Below are 17,684 nucleotides of genomic sequence, written 5' to 3'. Positions count from 1 at the left end.
CCTACTCCTAATAAAAAAAAAATCAAACTATTTTTTCTTTTACCAGTCATCAGCATTATCATCATTGAGGCAGACAAAGCACATGTTGGTATCCAGTGTGCTGATTCTCTACAGTGTTGTACCTCACCTAATCATTTATGCTTGTGCACAGTGAGAATATTTGTGCCTGTTCTCATTTGGTAGCTTTGGGCATTTTCTCTTGTACTGGAGTTAATGGCTGTGTAAGGAGAGAAGCTGAACCCAGAGGATGATGGGTGATGAGTGAACAGAAAACAAAAAGTGTTTTTGCTAAACAACTGGATTGGTCTCAGCAGAGTTGAAGGAAATCCAAAATGTTTTCACTCTTGTGTGCTGAATAAAAATGATATAGAAGTCATCTTGGAATTGTGTTCTCTGAGAGGAAAGTATTTCTTGGCATCCCTGTGCCTTTTTTCTTTAATAGAGTGATATTTTGAAGGCATGGGAGATTAAGGTTGTCAGAATTTTTTTAATTTCCCCTTCTCTTCTGGTTCATACTTGTTCAATATTTTAACCACCATTCTAATGGAAAGGCATATGGAAAAATAATTAAGATAAATTAGTGGAGAAACCTGTCATGAATTAACCATTGATTCAAACCTTAAATAAATTGTTCTGTATGAGTTGTATAAACTACCTCAAATAGCCGGACTGTTTACTGTTACATTTGCCACTGGGGGCCTCCTCTGACATGAAGTATACTGTTGTTCATGACTTTAGTAATGTGTTATGTCGTATTGTTTTATGTGATATTATGCCAATACTTGCTGTAGTGCACCATTCTGGTAGGGTGTATTATAGTCAGCATAAGAATCCTGGATAAAGGGGGTTGCATGAGCTACACATTGCATCAGTAAGAAATATAGACACGTTAAACACTGACCTATGGAATGATCACTATGGATTTACTTTATCAAGTATATATGTTTTTTCACAATTGTTTTTCACATGCTATACCCCAAACAATACTTAGCCTGATATATCTTGTACTGGAGGGGGCGCACTTTGTAGGGGGTGCACTGCCAGGCTCAGGGGGTGCATGTGCACCTGTATGCACTCCCTACTCATCACCCCTGGTGTTAAGTATTGATTTACACAAAACAACACAATTAATAGAACACATACAATGTACAAAAGATATAGCTGACCTCACAGGCCAAGTACTGGATAACTTGTTGTTAGAGTCCAGGTCTATAGGTACAAGATAATCTGAACTTCACTTGAACTATCATAGAATCATAGAAAATTAGTGTTGGGAGGAATTCTTAGGAAGTCACCTAGTCCAACCCTCTGCTCAAAGTAGGACCATCCCCAACTATATCATCCTAGCCAAGGCTTTGTCTAGCTGGGTCTTAAGAACCTCTAAGGATGGAGATCCCTAAGCCTCTCTGGGTACCCTGTCCCAGTGCTTTACTAACTTACTAATATCTAACCTAAACTTCCCTGGCTGCAACTTGAGACTATTCCTCCTTGTTCTGTCATCTGCCACCAGGGAGAACAGTTTAGCTCAGCAGTACCCAAACTCTGACAGATTGCGCACCAGCCATTTAAAACAATACAACCTTAAGTACCACCAGCAAATTTTTGACATATAAAGTAATTATAATAAATCTGTTAACGTGTACCACTAACAGGTTGTCGGAATACCACTGGTGGTATCCATACTACTGATTGGGAATCGCAGCGTCTTTGGAACCCTGCTTCAGGTAGTTGAAGGCTGCTATTAAATCTCCCTGCAGTCTTCTCTTCTCGAGACTAAATAAGTTCAGTTCCCTCAGCCTCCCCTCACAAGTCATGTGTCCCAGCAACCTAACTATTTTTGTTGCCCTTCACTGGACTCTCTCCAATTTGTCCACATCCTTTCTGGAGTGGGGGGCCCAGAAGTGGACACAGGTGTAGTCTCACCAGTGATGAGTAGATGGGAATAATCACTTCCTTTGATCTGACTGCAAAACTCCCACTAATGCAGCTCAGAATACCATTAGTTTTTTTCTCAACAAGGGCGCACTGTTGGCTCATATTCAGCTTATTGTCAACTGTAACCCCCAAGTCATTTTCTGCAAAGTTGCTACTTAGCCAGTCAGTCCCCAGCCTGTACCAGTGCATGGGATTGTTCTATCCTAAGTGCAGGACTTTGCACTTGTCGTTATTGAACTTAATGATATTTAAGTACAAGACATGTGCAACCGGCAGGCCTCGAACATGAGGTCTCGCTCTGCTTGGCCTCTGGCATATGGGCCTGCTGGCCGCTTTGTCCCTGGAATGGTCTATTCCGGATGTGATCTTAATGGTAGTTTCTGCCCCCTATCTCGCCCACCACGACTTTGCTGAAACGTTCAGTAGAGAGGCCGGCTACTACCTTATCCGGGGTTGGGACTCTCAGGGGCTCTGGTCTTCTGCGAGGCTCCGCCCTCCCCTACTCCTCGCCCTAAGACCCAGCCATGCTGAGTTGCTTACGATTCCCGGGACCTGTCCCTGGCCTTGTGGTGCCCAGAGACGGTTGGTGGCGACTCCGTTGGTTTGGCTCGACTCTAGACTCTGTGGGTTGGGAATCTTTTTGTGGTTCCCCTCCTGGGCCTCTGGCCGTAGGCTACTCCGCCCAAAACTCCCAAAATGAAACAGTGCCCGCAAGTCTCTCGGGCTTACAAAATTAAAGTTTGGACTCCTGTCTGGAGAGAAGCCTCTCCTTGCTTAATTCCCTCTGCAGCACCTCTCTGGCTGGGTGCTGTGTTTTCTTAACAATCCCTCAGGACTGCTCCTTGACGCTCTGGTTCCCCTCTTCACTCAGTCTCTTGCCGGGTGGTCCCACCTGGCTGAATCCTGCACTCCGCAGTCCCTCCCGCTGCTGGAGTGGAGGCTCCCTGCCGGGATGGGCTCTGGGGTGACCTCCTGACCCGTGCCGCTCTCACCTGACCTGCCCGGTCTTCCTTCATTCCCCTCTCTTCAAGGTGCCTCTCAGCCCTGGACTCTGTCCCTGGACCCTTGTGCCCAGCTCTGCCACCGCAAACCTGGGCATCCGAGGCTTTTCCTTCGACACTCTCCGTCTTGCAGCTGGGAGATGTGTCCCTGCTTCACAGACGGCTGCTGGCCTTTCCCTCGCCTCTGGACAAGGAGCCAGGCTTGGCTCCCCTCCCGGCTGGTCTCCAGTTCTCCTCTCCGGCTTCTTCTCTCGGGGCATCTTTTATCATCCCACGCTGGCTCCGATCATTATTGATCGCAGCTGGCCGCAGTTTTAAAAAGACGCGGCTAATCAGCTGCGCGGGTCCCGCTGTTGCTTCTGCCATTCCCGTGTCGTCGGCTGCAGGTAAGGAACTTGTCATTTTCTTTCATTCCTTCTCTCTTCCCCCCCCCATTTCGGGTCCCGGGGCACCCCTTTTCCCCTTTGGGACCATATTGTGCTGTCCCCCTGCGACACCATGATTCATGTGTCTTCAGCCTGGCCCAGTGCAGTTTGGTGAAGTCTGCTCTATCAGGTCTTGCACGTGCCTGATGTTGCAAGATCAGGCTCTATAAAGTCAGCTTCACAGCTTACCTGCTGTCAAGTGTATTTCTCAGAATTAGCTATGCTGCTACCAGATCCAGCCACATGAAATCAGCTCTATACAGGGGCCAGAATCTCTGGACAGAACCCCATATCCAGGGAAGTCTCCAGTCTGTCTTAGAAAGTCCTACATCTTATTGTTAAACTTGAGTCTTGATCAGGGCCTACTACATATCAGGTCAGGGTGACTTACATTTTTGAGACTTTCGTAATTTATTTTCATGAAATTTCAAAAACTTTTCATAATTTCATAATTTCATTAACATTCTTCAGAATTTCTGGAATCTCCAGACTTTCATAAATTCTTCTGTCTTATATAAAAACATTGACAGACATTATTATCAAGATGGAATAGTGAAACAACATCAAACACTGCACAAAACCGTGCTGCAGCAAAACTGTAGTGTAGATCAGTGGTGCTCAACCTTTTGGTACTGCAAGCCAGGTAAGCGTGGTGGGCTCGTCTGCAGGCTGGATCAGTTCCTGCACACAAAGCCCTGGGTCCTGGCACCGCCTCCTCCCACAGTAGAATGCCAGGGTAGGGTTCAGGGGTCAGGTGCCACTCCCTTCCACATCTGTGCACTGGGATTGGTCCCTAGGGGCCTGGAACTGCCCCCCCCACCTCTGCACACTGGGACTGGATCCTGGGATTCTGGTGCTGCCCCCTCCCGGCCTCCTATGTACAAGGATTGGTTCCTAAGGCCTGTCACTGCCCCTGCCTGCCCTTGCACTCTGGGTTGGGTACTTGATCCAGCTCAGAGGACCTGGGTTTGCCTTGGATCCCAAAATTGGGCAGTAGGGGAGCAGTGCCACTGCTCTCCCACCACCAGATGTCTGGACCTGTGGGGAACCCTGCAGGCTGGATGGGGCAGCAGGTTGGATCTGACCTGCAGGCCAGGGGTTGAGTACCCATGGTGTAGCTATTCAGTTGACAGAGCTAATGTTTCCCTTTTTTCCTAGAATGGCATGACAGAAAGATTTTCTCATTGAGCCTTCTAGCCCCTGGGGATATGCAACTGGCAGGGTCTAAACATATTCCATGTAAATTGCCCTTCTTTCCATGCTTTTATGGATGTTCTATTTTCTACCTCCTATTAACATAGGCATTTTGCATGACAGTGGACCTCCTTGGATGCTCTTCTTTCCTTTACTCCAATATTCACCTTTCTTAGTTTGATACAAAATCTGACCACCTTGGAAAACAATATTTTCTTCTTTGGGGACTGAAACTTCATATACACATGCACAAAGACAACAGGACTCATGTATATACTCAGACATACATCATCCCCTGCAACTTGGGACAGGTCTTCCTGCCATGGAACAAGCACAATTAGAGAGGGATGGTTGGGAAGGATTCAGATGGACCAGTGGCCATTGTATGGGTGAGCACCCTTCATTTGCGGTAGAGGTTTCTTAATTTCTACCATCTGCCAGGGCCAGGTGCTTTCCCTTTACATAAAGGAAGATGATACAAAAGGTATAACGGGTAACCTCCCAAGGCCTTTTGTTCATTTAATCATAGATCCTTTAGCCAGAAAACCCTATTTACTTACTTGGGTAGGATTTCTGTGTGTCTGAGTGCATGTGTGTGTATGCAGGTGTGTGTGTGTGTGTGTGTGTGCTTTCATATCCATTCTCATAAGCAGTAACTAGTCTGACAGTCTCAAAAATACGAGCATTCTGAGGATTAAATTTAAATGTTGTGTCTGTTTCGTTGTTTGCTTTTGAGGTTTTGAGGCGGCTGTTTTATTTTATTTCTCCAACCAAAGTCAGTCCAATAATTATCATTTGTTTTTGTTTGAGTCTAGATACTGAAAAGAATAGGGTGAAGCTAAGAAAATCTGATTGGCAGGAGGAAAATGGCAGTAAAAATAAACACTATTTGTTTTTTTCAGTGTCTTGGTTACAAAGTAAGCATTTGGGAAGCATGTGGGGGGGGGTAAAGGAATATATAGTTCCATATTTAAAGTTTCATAAGACATCTTCTAAAACCCTGGCTACACACACATACACATGCACATAGTTGAGGTTAAATATTAGGAAAACTTTCTCATGAGGTTACTGGGATGGGCTATCCAGCAAGGTTGTTGAATCTCCATCCTTAGAGGTTTTTAAGCCCCAGGTAGACAAAGCCTTGGCTGGGGTGATCTAGTTAGGGATGGTTCTGCTTTGAGAAGGGGGTTGGGCTAGGTGACCTCTTGAGGTCCCTTCCAACCCTCATCTTCTGTGATTCTACGATAAACACATACATGTGCACAGCTGCACACCCACACTCATGCATATTTAAAACTGATTCATGAACTTTTACCAGCACTGGTTTGAGTCAAGTTGATACATGTCTATGATCACGGGTGTATGATGGGGGTGGATTGAGGGCTTGGGAATGTATTAACTGTTCTAGTTGCCTGAAGCATGACTGACAATACTGTTGTTTTTCTCACTAGTAACAAGGTCAGTGGGCTGTGTGACCAAATTAAATATACTTTGTGGGAATTACTGGAGTTCACATTGTAGGGAGCTGTAAGTACAGTGGATTTTGCCCAGAATATCTAGGGTCAGAATTCAATCATTGTCCTCAAATGCTGTTAGCCATCTTCTCTTCTTCTTCCTCACTGAAAATGAAAAACAGTAAATATACAGGTCATTGACTTTGCTTTTCACTTTCTTTCTGTGTATTATATAATAAATTGACTAACTGTGACATAAAGCTACACAGTTTGGCTCCCAGCAGAATTGTCTATTAGAACATGTACCTTGCTATAACAATTACCTAGAAAGTCTTAAAAAGTAAAAAATAGTAAAGCTAATGTGTTGTACGTACACTACAGGAATACAGGCCTAAATAGATACCGCCTCTTGCCCATTCACTGGCTTCAGGGAACCTTGATTAAATGATGCTGAAAATCAAAATGCTTGGGGCCTGATTATGCAAAATACTGAAAACCTATAACTTTCAGTGAGCTCAGACCTCAGCTGGAGACACCTTCATGAGCTGTCTGTCTATCTGCAGAATAACAATGAACAGAAATCATCATTCCAAACTCGCTATTTTTGAATTAGGGAACTGATTGAGCCTACATGTTCAAGGGACATGGTTGTCATGGATGACCTCAATTACCCTGACCTCTGCTGGGAGGAGCACTCGGCCAGATCTGACTAGTCACATAGGTTTTTGACCTGTGTGGAAGACCTTTATTTAGTACAGGAGGTGAACGGGTCAACCAGGGGTAGGCTTTGTTGTATTTGGTTCTAGCCAAAGGGGATGGCCTGGTGGGAGATTGGGGGTCATCTGGGAGACAGTGATCATGATATGATAAAATTCACTATCCGATGTAGGGCAGGGAAGTCAGCCAGTAGAGCAGAGGTGCTTGACTTTAGGAAGGCTGGCTTCAATGAGCTGTAACCTGAGTGGTACTCCAAGATGTACCCCCTCTCCAATTGAAGGGATCAGAGCAGTTGCACGAGTGCTGTGGGAGGTGTAGGGACCCTCCTTCCCTATCAAGCAGAGCCAGATCACCAATGAGGACTTAAACATACATCTTTTAATGAGAGAAAACATGGTGGGAATATAACATATATAAACCAGGTGGTATAGGGGACACTACAATACCTCAAAGGGATGGGATTCAATAAAAGTTAGGCATTCACATTCGTAGGCATATTCATCTAGTTAACCAAAGACAGGTTTAACAAAATATAAAATGCAAACAACACAATAAATAATACTGATTGACAAAATATAAAATGCACAAAATACAAAACACCAAATAATAAAAGATATAGGGCATAGGTACCTGGAGGGGGAAAACACAGTGGCTCCCTCCATTCCAAAAATAATTTCTCTCCTGTCACTTCACTCACCCCACCCAGAACTTGAACTCTGATCTCCTACAGGGTAGGCAGAAATGCTACCACACAGCAGCCACTGCTAGGCCTGTTCTAGGCTGCTAGGCTTTTTGACCTTCTTGAAGCCCCTGCCTCACATCAAGCTGCCCTGTCTCTTGCTGGAGAAACTGGAAGTGGATCTGGGAGCCTCTTGGGTCACTGCACAGCTTTCTGCTGGAGCCAGGCAGGGAACCTCTCCTGCAGGCTACAGCCTCTTGCTGGGGATCATGGAGCTCAGCAGGGAGCCTCTCCACCGGCTGTGCTGCACTGCCTGCAGGTTCTGCTCCTTTAGGCTCTTCTGGGGCAACTGCTCCCACCCTGCTGGCCCAGCTGTTGCCAGCTTTTTGAAATTCCTTCCTCATCGTCCCTCGCAGGTCTCCTCTGAGTCAGCTGCGTTGCCCCTTTTATTCCTCTCCAGGTGACCCGAGGGGCCAATCAGGGGACATGGAGAGTGAGTCTCTGGGGCCTGATTGATGAGGAAAGGGAATCCTAAGCCCTCCAATCATCTTTTACCCTTTCAAAACCCCTGGGCCAAATCACTACCAGATAGCCTGTCACAGAGCTTAAGAAAACAGTGGGAGAGACCCTATGGGAAAAGGGACTGGAGGGGAAGGGAGTTCAGGAACGGTGGTCGTTCCTCAAAGAAGCGATCCTCAGAGCACAGAAAAGGCCCATTCCTGTATGCAGAAAAAGTGGTAAAGGGGCTGGGAAGCCCTTTTGGCTTACCAGAGGAATCAAGGAGTGCTTAAAAAAGAAAAAGGAGGCTTACAGATGGTGGAAACAAGGGGTAGTCACCAAGAAGGAATACACAAGTATAGCCTGTATTTGTAGGGAGAGGATAAGGAAGGCGAGGGTGGTGACAGAGATCAAATTGGTGACCAAAATCAAGGATGATAAGAAGTCCTTTAGATATATAGGAAGCAGGAGGAAGACCAAGGGAAATGTGGGACCCTTGCAGAATAGGACAGGACAGCTGATAACAGTCAGAAGAAAGCTGAATTATTTAATGAATACTTTGCCTCAGTGTTCTTGCACACAAATGGTGGTCAGCCATCTGGTCAGATACTGGATGGATGCAAGGGAGGGTGATTGCCAACCAAAGGTCAGTGTCAAACTGGTGAGGGAGCACTTAGAGCAGCTGAATGTCTTCAAGTCAGCAGGACCAGATGGACTACACCTGAGAGTGCTGAGGGAATTGGCTGAAGTCATTGCAGGACTGTTGGTGAAGGTATTTGAAGACTTGTGGTACTCAGGAGAGGTCCTGGAAGACTGGAAAAGGCCAATATGATGTCAGTCTTTAAGAAGCAAGAGAAGGGAGGATCCAGAAAACTATAGGCTGATCAGTTTGACCTTGATACTGGGTAAAATTTTGGAAAAAAATATCAAGAAGTCCATTTGTGAGAGACTGGCACAAGGCATGATGCTGAAGGATAGTCAACATGGTTTCATTGTGGGCAAATCATCTCTGACCAACTTCGTTTCTGTCTATGATCAAGTAACAAACTGCTTAGATGTGGAAGACACAGTTGATGTACGTGATAGAGGGTCACTTCCTGCTAACACTTGTTGTGGTCCCAAAGTCTCTGAGGATGCCCCCAACTTCCCTCAGATGCGGGGAAAGAAGGAGCGAGCTTTCCCCAAGATCAGTCACTCACCAGAAGAAATGCTGGTGGCATGGTTTGGGGAATCCCTGACATGACAGCCCCCATGCTTTATCAGCTTGTGCTGGCTCTGGCTGGGCCAGTGTGAAGCTGATCATGTCAAAAAGACATGCCCCATCCTAGCTGGGCATGGGGATTGAGAGAGAAGGGAGTGCAGAGACCGAGAAGCTGGCTCCCATTTGAGTAAAAGGAGAGAAGTGATGGCTGCTTCTCCAAACAGAGACTCAAAGGAGTCTCACTACTTACCTGAGTCCAGCAAATGGGGGACGGTGGTCTGATGGACAGCAACTGGAGTGCTGGGAGGTCCTCGCTTCCCTGCTAAAGGGAGAAGATGAAGAACAATGAGTTAATTGTGATGAAAGGGGCTACCCCCTTGGAACCCTTAGATAAAGGTGCCCTTTTCAACTTTTTTCTAAAGTAAAAGTGCAACAGAATTGACTAGAGGGCTGAGCCCAGCTGGGTGTAACTTATTTATGCCCCAAGGACTGAGTTAAAAGTCGGTTATTGACTGTGCCATAATATAAACCAATTGTAAGGATAAGAATACTGTGTGTTCCAAAGACAGAAGACCTGAATAAGACCTATAACGTCAGGTTGGTGCAAGGATGGGGTGAAAGGAGAGGTGGAGTTCCAAGGAACAACATATAACTAAGGGTTAATGGTGAATTAGATCAAGTACCCTCCCTTTTTTTCATATATACAACAAGATGTGGCAGGCGAGACGAGGAGTACACACCATTAGAAACTACATACCATGTCAAACTGCCAGGCCCTAAGAACTGGTGAACAGAAGATCACTCATCAAATTGTAAGTGTCCAATCTCAACAAAGCACAGTTGCTTACAATGTAATATACTTGGATTTTAAAAAGGCCTTTGAGATGGTCTCACATGACGTTCTTATAAAAGAACTGGGGGATTGTGTGCTGTCAGAGTCCATTGTTAGGTAGTTTGGGAACTGGCTAAGGGTCGAACCCAGAGAGTGTTAGTGGACAGGTCTGTATCGTCTTGGCAGGAGATGGCCAGTGATGTCCCTTAGGGTTTGGTTCTTGGCCCTGTGCTGTTCAGCATCTTTATTAACAGTTTAAATGAGGATATGGAAAGCACGCTGGCCAAGTTTTTGGATGATATGGGGAAAACTGGTCACACTAGGGATAGGATGTGGATCCAAGTGGACCTGGACAAGCTGGAAAGGTGGTGGGAGTGGAACTGGATTCAATTTGGTAAGGATAAATGCAGAGTGCTTCACCTGGTGTGAAGTAACCAGAGGCATGAATATAGGTTAGGGGGAGATGTCCTTCAAAGAACAATGGCTGAAAGGGACCTCAGGGCTATGGTTGAGCACAGTATGAACATGAGCTACCAGTGCAATGCTGTAGTCAACAGAGCTAATAGCATACTGGGCTGCATTAGCTGATGCACCCCAAGCAGGGCTAAAGAAGTGATGCTTCCTCTCTACTCAGCACTGGTGAGACCCCAGGTGGAGTACTGTTTCCTGTTCTGGGCAGTGCACTTCAAAAAAGATATGGAGAATCTTGAAAGGGTCCAGAGAAGGGCTACAAAAATGATTAAGGACCTGGAGGGCAAACCTTATGAGGAAACACTAAGGGTTCTGGGACTGTTCAGCCTGGAGAAGAGAAGACTGAGGGGGCACTTGCTGTCTGTCTGTAAGTATGTAAGGGGTGAATATTGGAAATTGGAAGAATAACTGTTCACTAGGCTGCTCCAAGGGAGGACAAGGAGCAATGGCCATAAACTGTTAGAGGGTGGTTTCAGTTTGGTTGTAAGGAAGAACTTCTTTATGGTAAGGGTGACCAGAATCTGGAACGGACTTCCCAAGGAGGTGGTGCTGTCCCCAACATTGGAAGTCTTCAAGAGGAGACCGGGGAAACATCTTGCTGAGATCCTTTGATCTCAGCAGTATTCCTGCCCAGAGCAGAGGGGTTGGACTTGATCATTTGAGGTCCCTTCCAGCCCTTAATTTCTATGATTCTATGAAAATAATTAATTTAGTAACGGCCTGATCCATACCTCAATGGCTAGGGACAAAAATTACACACAAACTGGTATAAGTGATCAGAAATTGGTTCAAATCTATAACACAACAGAATTTCAGTGAACATAAAACACTTTCAAATGGCCAAAATTGGTATAAGATAAACCTGGATGGATGTAGTATCAGACTTAACTGATTTCTGTTAAATCAGTTTCTTGAATTTCTGTCCCAAATCCCCTCCAGATTCAAGTTAACTCCCAGACCCCCAGCATTTCATGATGCTTTACACCTCCTCCACAAACCTCCTTTGCAGGATGAATGGGCTAGCTTTGGCCCAACTGTCTGCTTCAGCCAAGCAGGGAGGCATGATTTAGTGCCCCTGGCTTTTGGCCTGGGACAGTGCAGGCATGTGGCTGTATTTCCAGAATCAAAAGTGAATGTCTGTTCACTTGCATATTGGTTTAATCTATGTAGCTTAGATTAACTTGCAATGATTGGACTGATTCAGCCTCAGGATGCTGTGCTCCTTAAACTACTTCTTACTCACTATACTTTTTTTTTCTGGATGAGTTAGTCTCTACAGTGCTACACTGCCCTGTCTTCTCCCTTCAGCTTTCTGCCTTGTTTATTAGAGGAAATATTTATAATTCTGTAGCTATTATGATCAAGTATGTTATTTAAATAGCTGGCCAATATTTAGTGGCAACCTTGAATATGGTTCTAGTTATAAATGCTTGAATTATTAACTATATTTCATAACTTTTTTTGAAAATTTTATTTTACAAGTGGCTGTAAAGAAAGTTTTGCTATTTTTCTAACTGAAAAAATACAGGAAAAACTACATCAAACAATTTTTTAACTCAACTTTTGATCTACTTTTTGAAAACACTGCTTTGTAAATTTGGGGTTTCTAATATAGTTTAAGAAAATAAAAAAGATCTTGTGCACACAAAAATTATAATCAAATTATACCTAGCCATCTCAGATGATTATTAAAAAAATATATATAGTTAAACACTTTATCAGATTTTGATTTACTATGATGGGACTGGATTTTAAACTTATACTGGTTCAACATCAAATTTAAGTTTAAACTTCTGGATAAAATCCATTGCAGCCTCTTGCAAGGACTCCTACTATTGGTCTACTGGATGCCATCCCTCTATTAGTTCCTTCTTGTGCCCTGTGAACAGGTGCATGCTTTATACAGGAGTGTATGTTTGTTCTTGTGGAGCATACTTCAACATTCTGGCCTCTCATCTTGACAGTTTCCAGCCAGCACTAATTGCATGCCACCAGTCACTGATGACACCATCATCAAAGGTCACCATCTACTATTATTGCCCATACTTATTCTCCTACTTCTTTCTCTTTTCTCCTTACTAGAATAGCAGTGAGGCTTAATTTATGTTTGTGAAATGCTTTGGAATTCTTGGATATAAAATACCTTATTAGAGCAAAATATAAAGTGTTGCCTCCCTAAAATACACAATGTTTTTTTCAAGTTTCCTGATCATGCAGACCCTTTACTTTTGTATTTGAAGTACATAGAGCAAATATTGTAGCTGAATAGCTGAACAGGCAGGTGCAATAATCTTTAGTGCCTTTAATAACTTTTTCTATTTAATATATTTAAACTTTATAAGCCTTAACCAATCAATCTTACAAAGATGTTATGAATAAATTGCAAATACTTTATTTCACCATACTTCAGGATGACAGGTCTAATAGTTACATCTTAGCTCCGGTTACAGGAGAATGCATTTTGAAACCCAATTAACAATAGGTAGCACTGTGCAAGCTCTGCAGAGCCCAAGCCCTGCTGAGCAAGCTGTCAAATGTCTGCCATGGTATTTAGAGTCATAGCATAGTCAAATGAAAAGGAAATCTAGTCAGGACCATCACACTGAATGGAGACTTGATGAATTACTGTTTAAAAGTCTGGCCCCAAATGGCTGAATAATTGGTTTAATTTTTTTTCTTCTAAATTTAGCTTGTGCACTAATGAATGTGCAACTGCTGCATGATTTGTACATGCTTACCATATTTGGACATGCAAATTAGATACGTATGCATGTATATTATTAGTTAGCAGTGTAACACAGCCAATTCCTACATCTCAAAGATGAGACAAATTGGCATGGCAGTGTGGGAAAAGCTTCCAAGTGCTAGGATGAAACTTGAAATAAATCAGACCCTCCTTCTTTTTGCTACTTTGTATTCTCAGAAGCTTTTCCCCTTAAACTTTGGCATATTTTCTACTGATTAACAGGAGAAACCCATTTTTTCCATTTTAACCTTTAATGATAACATTGTTACTATTAAGCAATACTCCTGACTCTTGACCCTGCAGCCTTTTGCTTTCCAAAAGTGGAATCACCAAATGATGTGTATTTGGAGGCTGCTGAGTACATGTTAAACTGTATTTTATTCAGTTGTATATCACAGTCATAAAGTCAACATTACAGGACTTGATCAGTCTCAAAGATTTCTCCTTCTGCCTTAGCCCCTTGTCTTCAGCTGTCAGCACCCACCCCATTCATCAAGAAGGCTGTCAGAACTGACATCTGAATCTGAAGAAGGAAGAATGGCATACACAGTAGAATCTGGACGAGATGTCTCCTAGTTCACCTTTAGGAATGTCAGTTGTTTTATATTCGTAGCATTTAGACTTGCTTAGAGGTCAGTTACAACATTTGCAGCAGCGCTGAAGATGCATCTTGAATAAAAGCAGAAGGTTGAAGGAAGAAAGCTCAGATACCATTACTACTGCTGCAAATGGGCCAAATATTGCATTTTACAATATTCGTAGATATAGCTGCCTTTCGCTCTGCACATATGCCTTTGGCCTTTAAGCCAGCTCCAGTTGTGGGACAAATTGAAAGGCTTGCAATGGGGGAATCTTCTGGGCTGAGCATGGATAACAACAATTCACATATGTTGCTCAGAAGGTTAACATGAACGACTAATCCTATTAATGTGTTCTGTTCTCTGTTACATACTGAAAATTCCCAACAATTAAAAAGTATTCATAGTGACCAGAGATGATCCAAGCAGGGTGCGGGGCCCAAGGCAAATCAGCCTGTGTGGGGCCCTGCCCCTGGATGCAAGGAAGCTGGCAGCAGATTTGGCAGAGTGGGGGGTGGGATGCCGAGTGGCTGGACATGAAGCTGGTGGCAGTGTGGAGTCGTCATGCCGCTCTGCCTGGCCCTGTGGGGCCCCCCAAAGTGCAGGGCCTGGGGTGGTTGCCCCAATTTGCCCCCTCCCCAGGGATGGCCCTGATAGTGACATTTGGGAAGAAAATAGGGACAAAGTGGCTGAGTCTATGTGAGACACTGATTGTACAGTAGCCTAACACTACTGCACAGTAGCATCGTGTGGGAAAAACTGTGATGTGACACTACTGTGCAGTAATATTAGGCTACTGCACAGTAGCATCACAAAAAAAGCATTTGTTAATGCTACAGTGTAGTAACTCAGGTTACTGCGCAGTAAATTCATATTTGTTTATACAAGTACTTGTCATTTAGTAATAACTGCACAGTCAGTGTCTTGTGTAGACACAGCCAGTGTCTTGAAAAATATAGGAAAGGGAACTTTCTTGAGAGGAAAACAGTACAGAGTTTATTTAAAAAAGGGTAGGGAAGAAATAGCTGGGTGGGAATTATCTTACCCACGTGGAACAGTTGTATGTTCTTAGAACAGCAGAACTTACATTTAATTTTTTCTACGTATGCATTCCTTTGCTGCGTTAATTATTGCAATGTGTCAGTGGCAAAATGACAATGTCTTCTGGCTTCACTTCATGACAGGCTTCTCTGCTATGCAGGGCATGGTTTTTGGGGGAAAGTGAGTCAAATGATTGCTCTTCCAAAGAGGGACTATCTTGGTAATATTGGGAACAACCTGATGCCTTAAATGGAAGGCTACATGCGATCCAGGAGTGGTTAAATCATGGCTTGTGGATGCTGGCTATGTTGATACAGTGAAGTTGGCAGCTGGGGCAATGGGGGCTGACTAGGTGTGGTATGAGCTCTTTGGGTGCATCCCCATGATGGGGAATGTGTGTTTCCCTGGGCACAAAAGCAGTGGCACATGTTTGTGCTGCTGCTATTTGTCCCCTGCGGAACATCCCTGCATGCGCACTGTGGTGCATGGCAAGTTGCTTGGACTGGGGTAGGAGAGGCTGGGGCCAGCACCTGGGTGGGCCCCAGCAGTTTTACATGGGTTCCTGGGAACCTTCCAGGGCTGCAGCAGTGGAGATCCAGGTGCATGGAGCCTGGCTGGCAGCCAGAGTGTGGCTCAGCCTGCCTAGGCTATGGGTTTGGGCAGCGCATGCTGCTGCCACACAAGACACTGCTTTTTTCTGGTGTGTGTGGTTTTTTTTTTGACACCCAGAGATCCCAGTGTCAAAAAACCCCACCCCACATGTGCAGCATGTGTGGTTTGCAGCACTGCAGATGGGTTTGTGGTGCCACAAACTGCATATGCATGCTCCTCTGGATGTGCCCTTTGGTTGCTGGTGCCAACACAGCAGCTCTGGCAACTGGGTCAAGAAGTCCTGTATGAACTCTTTGTACAGGGTGAATTCTGGGTACAGAGTTGGCTTGTCTGGCCTCAGAAATGGTCCAGATGTGTTCTACAATATGTCCCACAGTCTGGATCTGGTCAACTCATTTGAGTTGGACACCCCAGCCTTAAGGTATAAAGATATAAGGAGGCATTCTTGAGTTTGTGTATGTAATCCGCTCAACTGTCTTTATTCAAAAAATAGCTATTCCCATCTCTCCACTTAAATTTAGAGATTTGAGATTTATTAGTTATAATGTACTAATGCTCTGAGAAGTCCATTAAAAAACCCCAGTAAACATAAAAATCTCCAGTTTGATGGTGGGTACTGAATCTTGGCTTTCTGAGGTTGCACTTAGGGTTAGCTGCGTGAGAAAGACTAGATGGTGTTCTATTAGTGTCTTCACTTTGAAATGAAACTGAAAGCTTTATTCGTGATAACTTTTATCAAGAATAACTGCCCTATTAAGAAGCAACAAGTAGCATGTGACAACAATACAGAATCATGAAAAGAGTCACTTTATTTTACCATTGCATGAGGAGTCATATTAGAAAATAAAGGCAACAGCATGAACCCTAACGCTTCTCTCTCTAATTCATTAAGGAGCTTCTTCCTTGTCCCTTCACCCCTGCCTTGCTGCTTGCTATAGATATAAAGATGAAGTATATACATCTTCTAGATTTCCTATAGCCATATCTCATTTGACTTCATTTTTTTTTAATTAAAAAGCACAGTTTTGAGGTAGCAGAAATGTTACAGTCTTGGTTCTTTTTTGTTTCTGGAAAATGTTTTGGTGCACTTTTAAATTTAATACTGGCAGTGTCTCAGTAAGTTGTCATACCCAGTATATTGTGCAAATTTGCATAAAAGTATCCTCCTTCTCCCATCTCATATGCTGCCATTTGACATTGTTGTTTAAAATATTATCATTGGTCAAAATGGGACAGTTATCACTGAACAATTAAAATCATGATCAGTGCTTTGAAACTATCTTACCAATTGTAACAGAGATTACGTTTTAATAAATTCTTATATTCTAGAGAATTAGGAGGTGGTACAGTTGTGTATCATATCAATCAAGCCACATGCTGGTGGTTTTGGTCTTGTAGAATTGTACAAAGCATAGTTAGTGAAGAAAAAAAGTCTCTTTGGGCAAATCTCTGCTGGTGTAAACAATTGGAACTTTATTAAATCAGTGGAGATACACTCTTATTGAGACATGCTCATATACAATGGAAATGCACTCACATACATTTAAAGAGAACTTAAACCCATCTAAACCTTTTTGATTTAATCTATTTCACCTTTCTAACCAATGTCATGGGGTGTAGAGTCCGTGTGGTAGAGTTTGTTACTTTGCATTGTGATGTAAGAAGCCATAGAAATGTGTATGGCTTCTCCCACTTCTGGCAAACCAGTGAAAACTTACTGATTTTACTAACATTTGAGATTTTGTGCATTCATACTCAGTTTTCTGGACTGGGACTTGACCTCTCTAATGCCACAGTTTCAGAACTGAATTCTCATAAACATACTATATTTCTACCTGCTGGAACAAGAAATGAAAGAAGACCAATACAGGCAAAACCAATTAATTGTTGATCATATGCAACACACCTCCAAATTATTTTGCAGAATATTGGCAAGTGACTACAAGCCATTGACGAGGAAGGGATAGAGTCTAATCTACCTAACAGGGACTGAGTGAATTATATTCTATTGTGACCCGAAAAAATGGTTCACTAAAAAACTGCATGGGTCCCAGGGTTGCCAACACAATATATATTATTATAATATTATATACTCTCTATCTCTCTCTATATATATCTATATCTATATCGATATAGATATAGATATAGATATATATATATGTAGTGTTGGTAACCCTAGGACCCACCCAGATTTTGAGTGAAATTTTTTTGGGTCTCAAGACAGAACAAAATTCATTCAGGCCCTAAGACATAGAATGGACTCTAGCATTTCCTTCCCTTCCCAGTAACTGGAGCTAGGG

General features: G+C 43.5%; 1 long non-coding RNA gene across 1 annotated transcript in view; it reads left to right on the top strand.

Moving 5' to 3' along the window:
- The first annotated feature begins 1,582 nt into the window (after nucleotides 1-1,582).
- The window catches only part of LOC109304276, an 18,914-nt gene continuing 2,812 nt past the window's right edge, over nucleotides 1,583-17,684 (top strand). Inside the window, exons 1-2 of the long non-coding RNA XR_002099327.1 lie at nucleotides 1,583-1,703; nucleotides 3,964-3,972. This is a non-coding gene — a long non-coding RNA (uncharacterized LOC109304276). The remainder of the gene's footprint in view (nucleotides 1,704-3,963; nucleotides 3,973-17,684) is intronic.

The sequence above is a fragment of the Gavialis gangeticus genome, unplaced genomic scaffold, assembly GCF_001723915.1.
Source record: "Gavialis gangeticus isolate Ggan-Ray unplaced genomic scaffold, GavGan_comp1, whole genome shotgun sequence".
In the NCBI taxonomy this organism is placed as follows: Eukaryota; Metazoa; Chordata; order Crocodylia; family Gavialidae; genus Gavialis; species Gavialis gangeticus.
Note: the sequence above shows the minus strand (reverse complement) of the source record. Positions and strands in the feature narration are given on the sequence as shown.